The sequence below is a fragment of the Cryptomeria japonica genome, chromosome 10 (assembly GCF_030272615.1).
Source record: "Cryptomeria japonica chromosome 10, Sugi_1.0, whole genome shotgun sequence".
Lineage (NCBI taxonomy): Eukaryota > Viridiplantae > Streptophyta > Pinopsida > Cupressales > Cupressaceae > Cryptomeria > Cryptomeria japonica.
This window is the reverse complement of record NC_081414.1, coordinates 718128616-718148977: the sequence shown is the minus strand read 5'-3', so window position 1 is coordinate 718148977 and position 20362 is coordinate 718128616.

Below are 20362 nucleotides of genomic sequence, written 5' to 3'. Positions count from 1 at the left end.
ACTAATCCACTCCAAAAGAAAGAGGGGACCAAAACACATCTTCCAAAGATCATCTCACTGATCTGAAATCACCAAAACATAACTAACACCATACCAACATGCTATGCATCCATATAAGAAATCAATCAAAACATATCCTCTAATAAAAATAAATCTAATTCATATCTCTACACACTATGGTGAGACCCACAACATATCAAATTACCTTCCACAAATCATATGCAAATCTAAAAACAGGTCTAACATAGAATGCAACTACTTGCTATGAAATATACCACAACTTTCAGAGAACACAAAGATATTTCTAGACCACAAAACCAACATATCCATGATACCAAAAACATAACCAAAGAAGATAACAACATCAAACAATATTAGCAACACTTTCTAAACTAGAACACTCTGAAACAACCAATAGAAAAACTACAACATCAACACAACATGATATCTTTGCACCATAGACACTCTAGACCAACAATTATTCGGAACAACAAGTTTGATATCAATGACTACCACAATAACACATACTTCCAACAATCTCCACTTTTGTCATTGATGGCAACACTTGACCACACATGACTAAACTCAAAATATGCAAAATAATACTGCTCAATCTTGTTCTCAATAACTAAATTTACAAAATAATACTGCGCAACCTTGTTCTTAATAGCTGAATCTCTCCAATGCACAATCTCTCCCCCTTTACCATCACATTCAAAGACCACAACAACACTACACACTCCACTACTCCCCTAGAGAGAAGTCACAACATCAATCTAGGATAAGAAATAGGCATTAAATTTCCCCTTGGAAAGATGCATCTCCCTAATGCACCTACCTAGAAGAAGGAGGAGTGATAACCCCAAGCTTCTCTTGAAGAAACTCAAATGTGTCCTTTGCCAATGCATTAGTGAAAATATCTGCTACTTGTTCCTTTATAGAAATGTATTCCAATCAAACTTCCTTCTCAACAACCTTCTCCCTTGTTTGTGATATCTAATTGAAATGTGCTTTGTTCTTGAATGCATAACCAAATTATTTGAAATGTTTATTGCACTTGTATTGTCACACATAATAGGAATTGCTTCATCATATGTTACCTTGATATCTTTAAGAGTCTGTCTCATCCACACCACCTGACTAAAACAAGATGTCGCTGCAATATACTTTGCTTCAACAGTAGATAGGGAAACTAAATCTTGTTTCTTACTAAACCAAGAGACCAATTTGTCTCATAAAAAGAAAGCACCACCATTAGTACTCTTCCATTCATCAGCAATTCTAGTCCAATCTATATCAGTATAAGATTTCGACATAAAATCTCCACCTTTTTTATACCAAAGTCAAAAATCCATAGTACCTTTCAAATATCTAAAAATCCTTTTCATAGCTTTCTCATGTGTCACCTTTGGATTTGCATGAAATCTAGCCACTAAACACACTGCCTACATAATATTTAGTCTGGACACAGTCAAATACAATAGGTTGCCAATCATTGATCTATACTTTTTATGTTCAACCTCTGGAGACTCACAATCTTTTGTCAGCTTGCATCCAATGGTTAAAGGAGTTGTAACCAATTTACATTCATCAAAACCAAACTTCTTAAACATCTCTTTCACATACTTGCTTTGATAGATAAAATTCCATCTTTAGATTGAATGACTTGCAACCCAAGAAAGAAAGACAACTCACAAATCATTGACATCTCAAATTCTTCCTGCCTCTCTATAGAAAACTCTCTACATAGATTATCATTTCCTCCAAATATAATGTCATCCACATAAACTATAACAATCAACAACTTATCTCCATCGATTTTGAAATAAAGATTATTGTCTGTAGTACCCTTCTTGAAATTTTATTGAAACAAATATCTGTATAATCTTGGTGGTATTGAAGTTGTCATTAATGTCAACATGTGTGTGTACAGGGCTGATGAAGTTGCAGTTGAGTTGCTCTGATCAAGTTGATGGTAGTGATCAGGTTGATTGATGTCATATATTGGAGTGACTTGCAGAGATCACAGTGATCAGGTTGATGGATTGAGCTGATGAAGATTACAGTGTTGTTGCAGACTCCCACAATGTCTATAAAGTCTATGAAGTTAAATCATGTATATCAACAAGACTCCAATATGTTATATTGGTTACATTATGGTCTGATAAGTAAGCATCAAGTTATCATATCAAGATAACTAATACCAAACTGTGTTGTGTAGATAATATCTGCTCAGGTGGTCGTATCAAAATAGCTAGTCTGATACCAAATAGTGAGGTGGAAATTGCTAGCTACATAAGTCATGTTGATGTCAGGTCATGTGCAGTTTCTATTATCAGATCGGGCTAACAATTCCAAATAATAAAGTGAGCTACACATCAAAATAGCTGATAAAGGTGGAGTAACAAATTTGTGTCATACCGATAGAACTAACTATCCCAATATCAGTGTATTGGAAAAGCTATGGTGACCAGAAGATCGAGGATACCTATAGGAGTATCTATTGAAGGAGGAATGACTAATCTCAACTATGTCGATAGACAAAACTATCCTGACATATTCTTATCAGGATACTCTATGTTGATGCGGACACCATTGGATCACATTCAAGATCGGGATAGCTATCCTGATGGAGGTAAATGTAGAGATGACCCCCTAGGTAAGATCATCAGAATAACATATGTCGATAAGTTGAAGGACTGTGGAGTTATCATTTTGGAGTAGCCTATGCCGATAAAGTCTGTCACTGCAAAGTATGAATTTCAGGATACCTATGTCGATAAAGGGAGGTAGACAGTGTGGCATCAAAATAACTTGTTCAGTCGATCTAACATTTTTCCCTATGTCGATATTATAACTATTCCGATGAGTGGTTGTTTGGCATGAAGTTTTTCAATTCAGGGTAACCTATGCTGATATGGTCTGTCTACTTGGAGATTGAGCTTTGAGATAGCCTATGGTGATAAGAGAAATAGAAGGTGAATTCTTCATCAGAGTAACTCATGTTGACAAGAGGGATCAAGGGCATCAAATGGTCATCGAAATAAGTTCTTAAGGCAATGTAGCGGCACATTATCATCCCAATAGTTAAAACTATATCGATAGATATTTGAGAAATTGACATCAAGATAGCTATGGCAATGAACAAGAAGAAAGAAAAATTCAGTTGATAGAGCAGATCAGGATAAGTGTTTACAGTCAACCCGATACATGTGACATGTCTGCATAACATGAAGGTTATTTCACAACATGGAGTTCAACTGGTTTGCACAACTCGATAGTCCACAAGGATGTTTATTAGGATTGACATAGTGACTTGGATGAAGAACATGAAGACATGTGGCTCCTTGGTAGATAGAACAAATTAGATTTGCACAAGTCGGTGATGGTGGACTTCAGTCTGGCAGTTGGTCGATCCAATAAATGCAAGGCTGATTGAGGACAAAGAATGGATTAATGGAAGATCAGTAGCAGGTGATTGTAGGGCTCGAGATGATTGACTGAGGCAGAACCAAATCTGTGAGATAGATTGAGTTTGCTAAATATAGAAAACTAAGTATAGAGAATGGTTGGAGAATAGAGAAGTGTCATTTAATGCAAAATGGTTGATCCAAGGAAGAAAATTAGATCTGTTACTCAGAGAGACAAAATGAATTAATTTTAATTGCATATTTGGAGGGAAAACTCTGATATGTACATAATTGATTGATTCTTGTAGAAGGCACTAAGATTTGATAATTGGTAGGTGAAGCAACAAATCTTGCAAATATAGAGATGATCATGTTGAGGATGGTTAGCTATGAGGTAGATGGGTTGGTAGGGTTGTGTGAACATGTGGTAGATGTGGTTGATGGCATGGCACATGAAACCACCACAATACCAACGGTGACCTAACCATTTTAGATTGATTCTAGCAGATCAATGGTCCGCATTTAAAAGTCAGAAACGATTACATATTGGCTATTGGTGTGTTTAGGAACTTGGATTTCCAACTGGACCAACTGAATGAACAATCTACATGGTGCATAGGAAATTGTCCAAACCATGTGGCATGACAATGAGGGAGAACAATGGGTGTTTGACGTGTGATGAGTTAAGACCAGGTCGACCTTCTATAGGTATTGATGGTGAATGCAACTATGAAGAGAAGAGAATTGTAGTGAATGTGATTTGACTGGGGTAGTTAGAGTGCAGAGAGAGGTGATCTGAGAGAAGGTGTGTTAGCAGCTGAGTGGATAAAATGGTATAGTTGTTGAGAGAAAGTAGAGAACAAGAGCAGAAAGGATTAGTGACCAAAGTGTAGAGAGCAGAGAATGAGAGCAGAAAGGATTAGCGACCAAAGTGCAGAGAGCAGAACTGGAAGAAAAGAGAAGAGATCAAGAGCAGAAAGGATTAGCGACCAGAGTGTAGAGAGAAGAATTGGAAGCAAAGAGTAGAGAATAAGAGTAGAGATAAGGAAGAGGAAGAACAGTACAACAAGGTGTTGCAAAACCTCATTTGAAACAAGGTATATAGTTTGTATTTGAAATCTATACTTATTGTAATCTCTGGGTGGGTTCTCAGCACTAGGGGTTGGTGCCCTAAATGTTGTAATCAGTTTTACATGTGAGGCTAGATTGGAGCAGTAGACTCCAATAACATTTCTCATTGAGGTTTTTCCCCACCATGGGTTTTCCTCATATACACTTGCGTCATGTGATGTGCCTCTTATGTGTGTGTGCTTATGTGTTTGATACTTTTTTTCATTGCTTTATGATTACTATTATTAAAGCATAGATCCTTTAGAAGGTAAAAGTTTTTATTGATCACCGTTGATTCACCCCCCTCTTAGTGGTCCATTGTGTTCCAACATAATCTCGCATACCAAGCTCTAGGTACTTGTTTGAGTCCATACAATGCTTTCTTCAATTTGCACACCATATCTAATTTTTCTATCAATTTGAATCCATTCGGTTGCTCAATGTAAACTTCTTCTTCCAGATCTCCATTCAAAAATGTTGATTTGACATCCATCTAATAAACTTTAAAGCCCTCATGAGAAAAAAATGTAAGAAACGCATGAATGGATTCCATCATTTCTATCAAAGCAAAGGTTTCTTCAAAGTCTATGCCTTCCACTTGAGAGTATCTCTTACATACTAGTCTTTCTTTATTCCTTGTAACTTGTCCTTGGTAATTTAGCTTGTTCCTAAACACCCATTTAGTTCCTATCACATTATTGTCCACCAATCTAGTTAATAGTTCTCAAATCTTGTTCTTTTATATATGATTTAGTTCTTCTTCCATTTCTTTTACCCAACTCTCATCTTTAATAGCTTCTTCATAAGTATTCAGCTTAGTCATTGATAGAAAATTGTAATTGGCTTGTTCTTGAGCTTTTGCAATCTTCCTTCTTGTCTGAACACCTTTTGTCTTGTCTCTAATTATTTGGTTTCCTGAATGATGCTTCTGAAAATATTTAGTAAAAACTTTTGCTAAGTCGTCCTCTTCTTCTTATTCTTCATTTGACTCCTTCTACTTGCTCTCTTCTGAATCACTAGTCTTCTATGTAATTGTGAAACAATCTCAACCTTCTATGCTAGAAAACATTTACTTTCTCTCTTATCTTTGATGTAATATTCATTTCTAGCCGTTCTAACTCCTTCTTCAACCCTTTTAACAATCTCCTTTTTTATTATCACATCCGCTGCTACTGAAAAAAACTTCATAACCTTTTCTACACATCTGACTAACACTTAAAGCAAACTATGTCTTAATCCTTCAACATAATAAACACCGTCAGTTTTATGCTTACCATCAATAAAAATACTTCCAATACCTTGAATAGATACTCTATCTTCTCTGGAAAATTTCACTGATGCACCAATATATTTCTTGAGATTAATAAACCTATCCTTATCACCGGTCATATAATTTTAAAATCCAGAGTCAATGATCCATGTATTTGGTTCTATCTTAGCATGCAATGATATCTTGATTGTCTTCTCCTCTTCTGGTTTTTCCAAAGCATTCTCCTTTTCTTCGATTGCTAAAACCAAGGTTTCTTCATTTGATTCATCATCAACTTCATCTTTAGATATATGTTTGTTTATAGAACATAAGCCCATTTTCTCTCTTCTGTTAAAGTTGCATTTTCTAGTTTTATTTCTCTTCTCATCACTATCTAGTCTCTTATAATCTTCCCTATAAGTACAGTGAGAAGTATAATGTCCAATTATACCACAAGAAAAACATTTCAGAGGTAACTTAAGTTTGCACTTTCTAGTGCCTCGCTGCAATCTTCTTACAAATTTTGCTTCAGCTTCATCCAAATCTCCACTGCATTTGAAATCATCATGTCTTGACACAGTAAATGTTTCTTATTTCTTTTCTCTTTTCTTTTCCTCCATTTTTGAAATTTCAAAGGTTGCTAAGGTATCGGTAAGCTGATCAATAGTATATTTACTCAAATCATTGCTTTCTTGTATGGTACACCTTGTTGCTATATAAGATTTTGGCAAGGTCAACAAGATCTTCTGAACAATTTCACATTCATCCAAATGTCCACCTACATCTCTAATACCATTAGCAAGATCAGTCACTCTATGAATATAGTTCTTAACACATTCATTTTCCAACATTCTCAGATACTCACACTTTTGCTTCAGATTCATTAGACTAGCCTGATTTGTCTTTGGATCTCCCTCAAATGCCAAACATAACTTGTTCCATACAGCTTTAGCTTTTTTCAATCCTTTTACTCTTCCAAATATTGAATCATTGATACAATTGAAAAATATAGCTCTAGCCTTCACATCAGTCTCCTTTAACTTTATCTCATCCAGAGTTTGAGGACCACCTGACATGGGTGTATATCCGGTCTGAATGATTTCCCATATTCCATTCTGCAATGTCTCCAAACATGATTCCATTCTCTGCTTCCAATATGGAAATTTTGTACCATCAAATATCAGAACTTTGTAATGGATGTCCTATGCCATAGTGGGTCTACCTCAAGCAGTTAAACTCACTCAAGAGGAACCTTTCTCTAATACCAATTATTGAACCCAAGGCAGGACTGAGAGGGGGGTGAATCAGTCTTGAACAAAAAATAATGCAACACATAAACAATTAATCATCAACACAAATATAGCACATCAACACCAAGATTTTCTATGTGGAAAACCCAAATAGGGAAAAACCATGGTGAGCACTTTCCCACAAAATATATCCACTATGTATATTAAATTATAAAGAATGAAATCACTGCTCCAAACTTGCAAATCAAAGCTAACTGCTCTTGGGGCAAGATATAAAAAGAGAACTTGCAAACCTGAAGCTAGCTATAAAAGGGAAAGATACAAAAATGAATTGAAAAGAAGGATCTCCTAATCATGAAGTTGTCCTTGAACTCTGCATCAAGCAACCAACATAAACACACACAACTCAAACCTCAATTGTCAACACTTTATCACACACCTCTATTATAGTCTCAAAACAACTTGCATATTATTCAATGACAACTCTTCTTCTCTTGTTTTCACTGATTTTCACAAACTTCCTCTCGCATTCTCTATATTATTTTTCCCACTCTCACTTTACACACACCATACAACCACACAACATTATTTATATATAAGATAGATCATCAAATCTTGAACAAAGTCAACCTAAACCAAAATATACCTTCCAAACCAAAAACACACACACTAATCCACTCCGGGAGAAAGAGGGAACCAAAACACATCTTCCAAAGATCAATTCACCTATCCACAATCATCAGAACATAGCTAACAACATACCAACACGCTACGCATCCATATAAGCTATTAATGATCAAAACATATCCTCCAATACAAATAACTCTAATCTAGATCTCCACACATTACGATGAGACCCACAACACATCAAATTACCTTTCACAAATCATATCTGGACTCAAAGATAGGTCTGACATATAATATCGCAACTTGCTATGAAATATACCACAACTTTCAAATAATACAAATATATTTCCGAGCCACAAAACTGACATATCCATGATACCAAAAACATAACCAAAGAAGATAAAAACATCAAATAATGTTAGCAACACATTTCGGACCCAAACACTTCTGGAACAACCAATTGAACAACTGTAACATTAACACAACAAGATATCTCCGCACCACAAACATTTCGGACGACCAACTATCTGGAACAACAAGTTTGACATCAATGACAACCATAACAACACATACTTCCAACAATCATAAGCCCTTGAAAAAAATTTATACACAAGAGAAGTTGCATAATAACAGACATTAGAGGTGGTTTGTGTTTTCATGGAAAATTTTTGTCATTTTCTAACTAGATTTAAGAGAGTAAACCACTGAATACTCTGATCTAATTAAGCAAATCCATAAATACAATGAAAATCAATTGAAATTAACAAAGTAATGATGAATTTCTAATTAAAAACCCCTTTGTCAACTCAATTTTCTTCCATTGATCTTCCTCATTACTATGTCATTGTGGCTCTCAGTGCTGCACTAAATACCTGCATAAGTTAGACACACTAATTCTGAAGATAGTGGTTAAGAAAATTAAGAGAAATTGAGTTGAATTTATAGATTATGGAGGATGAGAATTGACAGTTGAGATTCATTATGGACAAAACTAATCAATGGCTGAGATTTCTTGCAACAAAATTGATTGAGAATTTAATTCATTTGATTGATAAGTCAGCTAAATTGATTGTTCAGTTCCAAAAAGCTGACTTGGAGTTAAAAAAGGTGATTGATGAGTTAACTAAGTTAAACTAGGGAGATAACAGATTTGATTGCTCAATTGACTGAATTGATTGCCTAGCTAGACTGAAAGTCAGTGCCAGTTAGAATTTCAACATGTGTTGTAAGAATTTGAAATGAAATTCACATTTCATTTTTATTTTAATTTGAATTTGGATTTTCAAAAAATGAAATGCACATGGAATTAATTAATATTTGGTGAAATTAGAATTTGCGGGAAATTTTGAATTTTGAATTTTGAATTGGAGGAATAAGTTGGTTGATTAAATAATTTTAAGAAATTATTTAATTATACAGTCTAATTTAAATAAATTAAATAATATATTTAATTAATTGTATAGAAAGGGTTAAACATGATTAATTGATTAAGGAGATAGAAATAGAATAATTAATGAAGTTGAAATGATGATTAAAATTAATTTAAAAGAATTTAATTAGTTTAATTAAATAATTATTTAATTAATATGACGAATAATTAGTGCAGATTGATGAGACATTTTTAGGTGTACATTTGCCCCTCTTTGAGACAATGTCGAAATGACATTGTTTCAAAGAAAATTTTCAAGATTTCCTACCTCGGTGACGCTTAGGGTATAAATATGCCCCCTTAGAAAATTGGTCAAAAAATTATAGAATTGAGACCAATTTAATGATACCACATGTGATTTTGAGTTCAGTTAACTATCCTACAAGTGCATTGAAATTCAGGGGGACCATGACTGTTAGAGAGAGAAAAACCCTAATTTTGAGCTATAAATATAAATTTGACCCCTTCATTTGCTCATTTTCTTTTTTTTTGAGTTCATAGATTTCTTGGTGATCTTAGAGCTTTCTTGGGACTATTTAAGCATCATGGCTGGCTACAGAGCATGACAGCACCTATCAGAGCGAGTACGTTCATACCAGAGATCACCTGGGACGGAAGGCATGGTAAGTGTTTGAAAATTTTGCCCTTTTTTTTTCTTTATTTTGTCCATTTAAAAAAATAAAATTCTAAGAGCTCAAAATTTTAAATGTTTTGCAATCGTATATCAATTATGTTGCATTCATTCTTATCATTGCACATTAGTTATAAGTGTCTCGCAAGAGACTAAGTATGTCGCATACGCCTATCTTTTATCGCATTAGTAAATAATGTGTCACATGCATGATAAATGTCTTTCATAAGTGCTTAATGCATCACATAAGTGTTAATTATCTTGCATTCGTTGAAAATTTTGATTTTTAAATATGTGTGCTCTGAAATTTTGTCATGCGAGTATAATATCTGACATTTTCATCATTGTTATCTATTGGAGACACTTGGTGTGCTTGGATGTAGGTAGACAAGGCCTAGTGGACTTGATCTTCATGATAGTTTACCTCCTAAGGATATCACTCTTATTAGACATATCTCGATTTGTATCATGATTTACATATGCCTGAGGTTATGGCCAACAAGGCCTTGATCACTGTGTTGGTCAAGCGGTAGCACTCGAAGACATGTTAATTTCATCTTACCACTAGTGAGGCCTCAATCACATTAGAGGATGTCTGGCATATCTTGCATATTCTAATTCATGGCGAGTGAGTAGTCTATGATCATAGGGCTGGTATTAGAGGACTCTGTGAGCTCTTTGAGTGTGAGGAGCAGGATATACCTTTGACATGATGATATGGGATTTCATGGACGTAGCTAGAGGACATGTACGATGACTTGACCATTGTACTTTGAATTCTTATAGGAGAACTTTTGATTCCAGACAAGAGATGTCATAGATTCCCATTCGGATGGGGTAGGGTTATCTATGGGATGATCATTAAGAAATGGATCTATGCATGGGATCCTTGCTTGCTTTCCATGATATACTACCAGATGCATGGGATTGTCTACTTGATGTATGAATCTATCAATTGCAGTGTCACCTTGCTCCAGGTCTGGGATTGGGAGCAGATTTCTATCTTCCGGCTAGTTGTTCACGTAGCTCTTTAGGGGGAGGATTTATACACATTCAAATATACTCCAAGGATCATGCATAGGGGTTTAGGGAATACTATGTACTAGAGACATCAGATAGATGTCCTACAATATTTCATCTAGAGACTGTATTTTGATTTAATCGGTTCGGAAAATGATGTGTAAAACTTGCCATACTACTGATAACAGAGGTATCTTATTGGGAGGATAATGGATACACAAAGGATCATAGAGTTACATCTCCCAAGATGGGTTTTGAGGCAATTCAAAGAGATACAAGGAGTGCCTGAGGTGATTTCATATTTTTCTCAAGTAGCTCGCAAGGTTTCTGATTGTGGTGCCTGTATATAGCCTCATGTGGTGGCTACTAAGTTTGACTCCCTTTAGGAAGTTTAGTAGAGTTGGGCTACAGGAGTAGCAGATCCGGGTATGACACCAAAATATGATACATGGTGGTTGAGACATAGGCCTATCCCGCTGATAGACCCAACCATGCCAATTTCTCCTTAGCAGATACAACATCGAAGACCATAGAGGGGAGATGAAGGGGATAGAGGACATGGTAAAGATGGGGGTAGGAAAGAAATTTTGACAATCACTACTGAAGGAGGAGATGAGGAGGAGGAGAACAAGAGAGAGGAGGATGTTGACATTGGCGGTGAAACTAGTTCTAGTAGTAGTGATGGAGATGATGATTCTTCGTCTGGGTCATCGAGTAGCGAGGGAGGTGAGAGCTCTAAGGACATTGACATGCCTGAGCTGGAGTATGTACCTGTTACAGAGGCAAGAGGACATGGTGGTGATGGAGGATGAGACCATGACCAATAGGATGATTATGGCAATCCATAGGTCCTTAGAGCCAGGATCTAGAACTTAGAGGATTCATTAGCTAGGAGTAGTAGAGATGGAGAGATGATCAGGCCTTAGTCTGATAGGAGTAGCAGGCATGGATTGTAAAGTGAGCTACTTTGATTACTAAGAAGGATCACTTATGGATGGAGAAAGATGATAGGACCACCAATTTGTGTGTCTTTATTCATAGTGCAACATATTCATCATTGAGCCTTATTATGTAACAATGGAGCATTGCACACCAGGTTATGAGGAACCAAGGTGTAGAGATATCTCATTGCAAAAAATAAACACTAAGGAGACAAGGAATGAACACATCCATTCTGGGTGTAGCACCATGGGTCGAGGTATGTGTGATAGTCACAAGCATAGTTATCCTTGACTTTATTTTTGCATAGGATACTTGTTGAATGAACATACCAACACAAACACCCACTGGAACTATTGCCCTAGATTTTCATTGGTTCACACCACAAACAACAAATAAAAAAAGAGATCATGCCCATCATGGCTCCTCTAGTCACTTGTGGACATCCTTGAGTAGCACTATAACATGATTTGTCGCCAATTAATAAAAGATAAAGACTAACTTGGACAAAAATCCAGTAATCATGTAGTGTCCACCCTTGACTAGACTTTTATTTTATGCTTGATATACATATTTAGACCTATTAGACCTATTTAGACTTTTTATGATGATGATTTGGCATTTGTTTCAGTTGCTTTATGTTATGGATTACTATGAGGACTTATGATAGTTTGATGATTTATATAGATGGTACTATCTTTGTTGATTTCATGATTGGATAGATATATGAGATTTGATGGATTTCATATGTATTCATGTAATGAATGTCTTACATGTCCTATTTTGTTGATGGATTACATGGATCACTCATTGGATGATATTATGGATGATTTATGTTGATTTAGTATTAGATGTTATTATTGATATTCTAACCCTATTTCATGGATTTAATTCCTGAGATGATGTATGGTGTGTTCACCATTGCTTGACTGTCTTCATGGAGAATCAACGTCACATCACTCATTGCAAGTGGGATGTGTCGTTGCATAACTCTACCACTTGTCTGTTATATATGTATATATACATGTATCGTTGTTGGTGGTTGCAGGACTTGCAGCTATCGGACATCTATTCCTCATACAATCCCCAGGTGCGAGCTCCCTTGGCTTCACAGGTGCGAGTGTGTCCTTATCCCAATGGTAATATGTGGTTTCAGAGTTGACACAGGTTCCCTTCACATACTCTAGGTTTAAGTTGTCAATAGGCACAATAGGTCATGTTAGTTATCAGCTTGGCTCTTTTAGTTTTGTGAGTATGTTAGTATTGATTGACTCTTTTGGTATGTGGATTATTCATGTTGTGGTTGATTTAATTGTCACATGGCTATTTATGCAGTGTTGGATTATTTGTTTATTTGTTGAGAGATTTGATAGTTAGTATTATATATTTTTAATTATTTTATTTAAGCTATTTGAGCTTTTGATTATTTGATTTATGTTTTTTAGATTTATGGTATTTATTTAATTAATAATTATGTAAGGATTATTTAATTAATTACTGATGGTTGACTATAGTCTAATTATTAATTAATATTTAAATTGGAAGTAATTAATTATTTAATGTTTGATTTATTTGATTATGTTTTTCCTTTGTGATTATTTAATTAAAATACCTATAGTCTATAAAACATTAAATATTATTTCCTATAGGGCTATAGTTTAAATACTAATATTTATTTGGTTGTATGGTAATTATACCTTGGAATATTAAAATATATTTATCCCACCTACTTATAATATATGTTAATATTTCCTACCTACCATATTCTCCTATTGGAGGATTTTATTTTGGGAAACAATAGGATATGGGAAAAATATTCCAAAATGGAATTATCCCATTGCTTGGTTTTTTTTTTAGCGTTTCCTGGTTATTGTTTCTTTTTAATGGATTCCCTGTGACTATTCACAGGTTCCATTATTTGGCTTTGGATTCTCAGTGGATTGCTTGGACTTGGTTTGAAGAGATTTGGGCTTGGATTTTGATTGCAAAACTTGTGGGCTCTCCTTCAACTACCTACCATCACACAGGTTGTGGGTTGGAGGCCATTCCCTTTTCTGTTTATCTTTGTTTTCATTGTCTGCAAATGTTTACTCTGTGAATGCTTGGTGTGGGGGAAAATAAATAGTTTGCTTCCATCTTCTCTTTTCTTAATGAATTTGATTGGGGATCCATGGGTTATGAGATCTTTGTTTGATGAAATTTGGAAATTGTCTTTCCTATGATTGTCGTGAAATGCACAACATTAAGTTTTCTATGTATTCAAAATTATTTCCTATCTATGTATGTTTGTATTTTATTATTGTTGCTTTGGAGATTTCTTTCATGTTGTTAAATATTTAAGGGAGTTTATGGAGTTGAGAGGAGAGAGTCTTGTGAGCTTCTAGTCTGGCCTTGTCGTGAGGAAGACTCGCGGGACTCATCTCCTTCTTAGAAATTTTATATTTCCCTTGTTTTTAATGTGTTTTCATATCTGGAATAAGCTTATTGTTTGTATTTAGATGTGTGTTGAGTCTATTCCATGATTTGGATTCGAGATTTGGTGTTAGATGGTTTTCTGAACTTGCTGGAGATGTTTTTTTTCCTCCCGAAGTCTATAGAATATTTTCAATTGGAGTTCCTTGGGTGAATTTTATTATTTTATGATGTTTATAACTTCTTAGAGTTCTTTTCATGCCGATTTCAATGAGTATATATACGTCATATTAAGCCCATTATGTCTTGTGCAAATTTGATCCCATTTTTTTGCATTTTCTGTCAAAATGTATAGTTTGTTGCAAATGCGCTACAGGACTCTATAAATGCGCTACATGATCTGACAAATGTGCTAAAATGGTAAATATATGCGCCAAACTATCTATTTTAGGGTTTTGATTAGTTTAAGGTCCTGTTTGATGTCAATTGGATTTTGGGTCATACCAGAGGATTTTTTTAGGGTATTTATGATGTTATATAATGTTGATTTATGATTGATGATGTATTCATATAATTTATTTGTGATTTTTGTATGCATTTTATGCCATTTGAGTTGTTGGTGCTTCCTCTCTTGTTGATGCACTGAGAGAGAGATTGAGATTCATGTGATTTTGCGCTAGCAATTGAATTGGCCTTGCTGAGACTATTTGATGATTCATTTCAGATTTGTATGGATTTTCTTATGGCCCTTGTGATGTTGTTTTGGTCAAGAGGCTCATTGGTTTTGGTTCTCATGTGTGACCTTTAACATGTTTTATGCTTATGAGATGAGATTGTTGGTTGCGTATGGATTATTTATGATTGCAGGTTCATGTATGTTCTCGGTTTTGATTATGATTTTAGAGCCTCTTGTGTTGTCATTGTTTGTGACCATGTTAGGAGTGAGTGGGATTCCTTTGTTGGCAATATTGCATTATAACAGACAATGAAAGATTGTTGGCATTTCTTAAGGATATTGAGAAGGTTGCTGATGATTATGGATATAACTGATTAAAGATGTTTTACTGTCTTGATATTATTATTTTGTCATTGATGTCAAGAAATTGATTTTCTAATTGAGTGTAATGTTTCCATATCTTGAGAAGTATGATATGAAGCTTATAAAGATGTCGGTAAAAGACATAGGAAAGAATATGATGAATAAGGTATTCAATGGGCAACTACTACCGAGTCAGACAATGATGAGATCATGATGTTTTAGATTGTTTTAACATTATACATATGTTGTAAATTGTAAAGGTTAATACTATACTATGTTATCAAGCAAAGAACCTAGTCGGTAAACCCTAAGGTTATCGCTATCAGTTAATGAAGGTAGAATGTCTACCGAGTGGAGTTTAGTATTCACCGAGTTGTAACCGAGCTATAACAGAATGCATTAAATGTTTACATGCGGTATTTAATGAAGGAAGCTGATGAGCTAGAGTGGATCAAATGATTGGTGAGACATGGAAGAAGTTTGTTAATGAATCTAAGGCAATGGAAAGTCAGTATGAAGATCTATAGCTCAGATTGAACCGCAATACTCTGGCACAAGTTCCAAGACTATTATGCAAGTTCCAAGGCAGGGTGAAACATTTTCAGATCGAAAGATGCATTGAACTTGGACAAGATTGAAGATCTGATGGTTATGATTGATCATGGGAAATGTGATCGAGGAGATTAAGCGGTTACCTAATTGTTTATAAATAGGAAACTATTGATAAACAATGTATGTGGGCAAGTGTATGCACAGGGATGCTATATAGTGATTATCGAGCACAGAAGCTTCAAGACCTGTTAGAATAACAGAGTATAGAAGCCCAACAGATAGACAAGATTAGTTCTATGTCTAGAATATATTGAACAAATAGGAATCTGCTTTAGCATTTTAGATGTGAAGTTGCAGATAGATTTTTATTACTGTTATTTTATGAAAGTGATAGAAAATCTCTTAACCGAGTGGACTTAACAGTCTTATATGTAAATCCTCTAGCAAGGTGACATTCTGATTGAATGTTTGAAATCCTTTAACAAGGTCACTTCTAACAAAGTGAAGATCCTAACAGATCTGAGGGAAATCCCTTAACTGGGTCACATCTAGCAATGTGTTTGTAATCTTTAACAGGATTTGCTTTTAACCGAGCATACTCTAGAAGAGTATATTTCTTAGTGGGTCTGAAATCCCATAGTGGTTTTTCCCTATTTGGGTTTACACATTAAATCTGGTGTTATGAGGTTTATATTGTTCATATGCTTTTGAGTTTGCATGATTAATAGTTTTGGTTATATTACTGATATATATGTTACCGAGGTTGAATCTGATGTTTTTATAGATAATTAAGTTTGTATGATTCACCCCCCCCCTCTCATCTTGTTGGCTATTGGATCTGTACTTATATTAAGTATCAAAACTATCAATTGGTATCAGAGCTTTGGACTCCAGAAGGAAAGTTTAAACACACTTGAGTTAAAGATCCAAAGATGTATAAGAGGGATCCACCGAAGCTAAACAAGTCAAGTTTCTCTACATGGCAGAAAAGGATGAAGCTACATCTATCAGGAGTTGGAGAATATGTTGTATACTATCTGGAGAATGATTTTGTTACACCGAGCACCTATCCATTGACTATGGAAGAGATAAAGGCAAAGCAAGAACATATTCAAGCGATGATTGAAATAACATTTGCATTGACTGATTCAGAGTTTAATGATCTAGAAGGCTGCAATGATGCAAAGGCAATGTGGGATAAGCTCATATCAGTATATGGAGGAGATGAACATGTTCAAAGAGCAAAAGTAGAGAGTCTGAGAGGACAACTTGAATCTATGAGAATAAATGAAGGTGAGAACATAACTCAGTACAGTACAAGACTAAAGGAGATTGTCAATCAAATCAAAGGAGTAGGTGGAACTATTGAAGAAAAGGATATAACAAGTAAGTTGTTAAGAACCCTTCTACTAGCTTATGCAATCCGAGTCTCTGCAATCAATGAATTGAGGTCTGTACCTAATATGCCAGTTTCTTTGGATGCTACTATTGGTAAGCTACATGCATTTGAGTTAAGTAATTTTGATAACAGTGGATCTTCGGTAAATAAAGTTGAATCTGCATTTAGTTCTTTTCATCTTGATGAATCTAATGATTACAATGAAAGAAAGTATAAGTACTCTGAAGGAGATCACAGTGGAGCAAGTGAAAGATTTCGGAAGAACATGGAAGAAGTACACAAACTATATGAAGAAATCAGAAAGGAAGAAGAGTTTGAAGCACTATTAGCCAAAACGTTACCGAGACGCAAAGGTAAGTATAAAGAAAAACTACCTTTGAAATGTTTCAATTGTGATAAGATAGGACATATGGCTTCTAACTATCCTGACAAAGATTTTACTGAAAAGAGAGATTATCGAGATGACAGACAGAAAGATAACCATTACAGAGGACACCGAGACTTCAGAAGAAGAGATAGAAAGACATGTTTAATAGCTGATGAGGAATCTAACGATGACAAATTAGATGAGACTGATATAGAGGAAGTAGTTTATGTGGCTATCAAGGATGGCTCAGATGAAGAAATGTATGAAGAAAAAGCCCTAATATCTCACATAAACACTAATGATTCTTGTATTATAGATAGTGGATGCTCACATCATATGACAGGAGATAAACACAAGTTTGTTATGTTAGAAGATTATGATGGAGGCTATGTTAGATTTCGTAATGATGCACCATGTTCGGTAAGAGGTAAAGGATCTATAAAACTTCTTGATAATGCAAGATGCAATGATGTTTATTGGGTTGAAGGTTTGAAATACAATTTGTTGAGTGTAGCACAACTAAACAACACAGGATACCGAATAGAATTTCAGAAAGGAATTGTCAAAGTTCATGACAAGAATGGAAAGTTAGCTGCTACGGAGACACAAACAAAAGGTAATACATTTCACCTTGACTCAACTTGGAATAAGTGTTTGCATGCAAAGATTGATGATACCTGGTTATGGCATAAAAGGTTTTGTCCTGTAAATTTTGATAATATGATCAAAATAAGTAAGAAGCACAGAGTAAGAGGTCTACCGAGTCTTGAAAAACCTGAGAATGCTATGTGTCGAGGATGCCCGATGGGTAAGATGACAAGATCAAGCTTTACAAGTAAGTCTTACACCTCTAAGGGAATTTAGATCTAGTGCACATTGATCTTTGTGGTCCTATGAAAGTTCAAAGTTATTATGGTGATAAGTATTTCATATTATTTGTGGATGACTATTCAAGGATGATGTCAGTAATGTTTTTAAAGGAAAAATTAGAAGCTTTTCAAATGTTTAAATGGTACAAGGCAAGAGTTGAAAATGAAACAGGAATGTTAGGTCCTGAAGACAACTGAGAGGGGGGGTGAATCAGTTTTCTAATAAATTCAAAATTCAAACCCAAAACTTATTAACCAACTTAATGCTTAATATCGGTAAACCAATTAAGTATGTTGGTAGACAGTGTTAATAGTAAATTGCTATACCGGTAAGGATTAATGCATGAAATATAAACATAAAGTCATCCACAATACATGACACCAATATTTGTATGTGGAAACCCTGTAAGGGGAAAAACCATGGTGGGAAACCTTACCCACAATCAAATGATACTACTCCAGATAGTAAGTGTACAAGAGGGGTCTACACATGTAGAAAAGCCAACAGCCTAGAGCTCACTGGTCAATCACAAATGGGAGTCACACTGACTATAGTTGGATGGTTAAATCCAATAAGAATGTACTGCACAAAATAGCATCTTCATATGCTAGATTCAGTATCGATGTAATGCTGATATGCTTCTACAAAAACCTAACTTCACCTTCAAATGATGTCTTCATTTATACCTCTACTTGATCTCACATATACCTTCACTCAATTCTTTTTCACATTCCACACTTGATCTTACAAATAAGATCTTACATTTATACCATACCCTAAGACCAATTTTAGTAGGTCAACTCTACAAGATATTACAATAATTTTTTTTTACAAATAATATAATATCCAATGCAATAACTGATTAAACATGTCATCTTAATGCATTTAAAACAATAATAAATCATCTCCATACCGTGCCATGCTGATCTGGAAAAGATAAACCTGTCGGTGTAACCCTAGATAACCTGGACCTATTTGTCAGTAAAAGCAAATATGCAAATATGAATATACCAATGATTATTACTTCAAAATAAAGTGTCCACATGATGTCTTCGACATTACCAAGTGTCTTCCATGTCATTCCAGGTACCGGTGAACCATATACCAATAACTGTTGCACAGTTTACTGTTTGCCGGTGAATGTTGCTGGATTTCCATAGTAGGTGTATTCAGCAAGTGTTGACATCAATGACAAAACCATACCAAAATACCAACAATCTCCCCCTTTGGCATTGATGACAACATAAGATGGAAAAACCATCAAAGTGCCAGAACAAAAATGCCAAATACAAAAACCAACAATCTCCATTTCCCCCCTGGGAGTAACAATACCAATTTCTCCTTAAATGTGATTTCCAAAATTTCTCCCCCGAAATCTTTCACCAAAAAGGATAATGTGTTTTTCCATAGATATCTCTCCCCCTTTGACATCAAATGCCAAAGTCACAAAAGTCAAGTTCATACAAAATATCAACCAATTCAATATAACAACTACTCCCCCTGAGAAGTAGCTTCCTCATCAAATACCAGAATAAAAGATTTGTCCATTTAATTCTGTCAGTTGATGACAATCATCAACTATCTAAGTCTCTACCGGTGGTGGTATGACTCCAAGCTGATCTCTGAGATACTCAAAAGTCTCCTTAGGCAAAGGTTTTGTGAAAATGTCTGCAAGCTGTTCTTTAGTATTCACATAGACCAGTTTTATCTCTTTTTCTTCAACTTTTTCCCTTAGAAAATTTAGTTTGATAGAAACATGTTTTGTTTTAGAATGTAATACCGGATTTTTAGATATATCAATTGTTGCAGTGTTATCATAGCATATAGTAATAGGTTTCTTGCATTTTACCTTTATGTCTTTCAACATTTGCTTAAGCCAAAGTACCTGTGTACAGTTTGTTGCTGCTACAACATATTCTGATTTTGTTGTTGATAAAGATGTACAACTATGTTTCTTACTCAACCAAGAAACTAATCTCATTCCAAGAAAGAATGCTCCTCCAGTGGTGCTTTTTCTATCATCCACATCTCCTGCCCAATTTGCATTTGTATATGCAC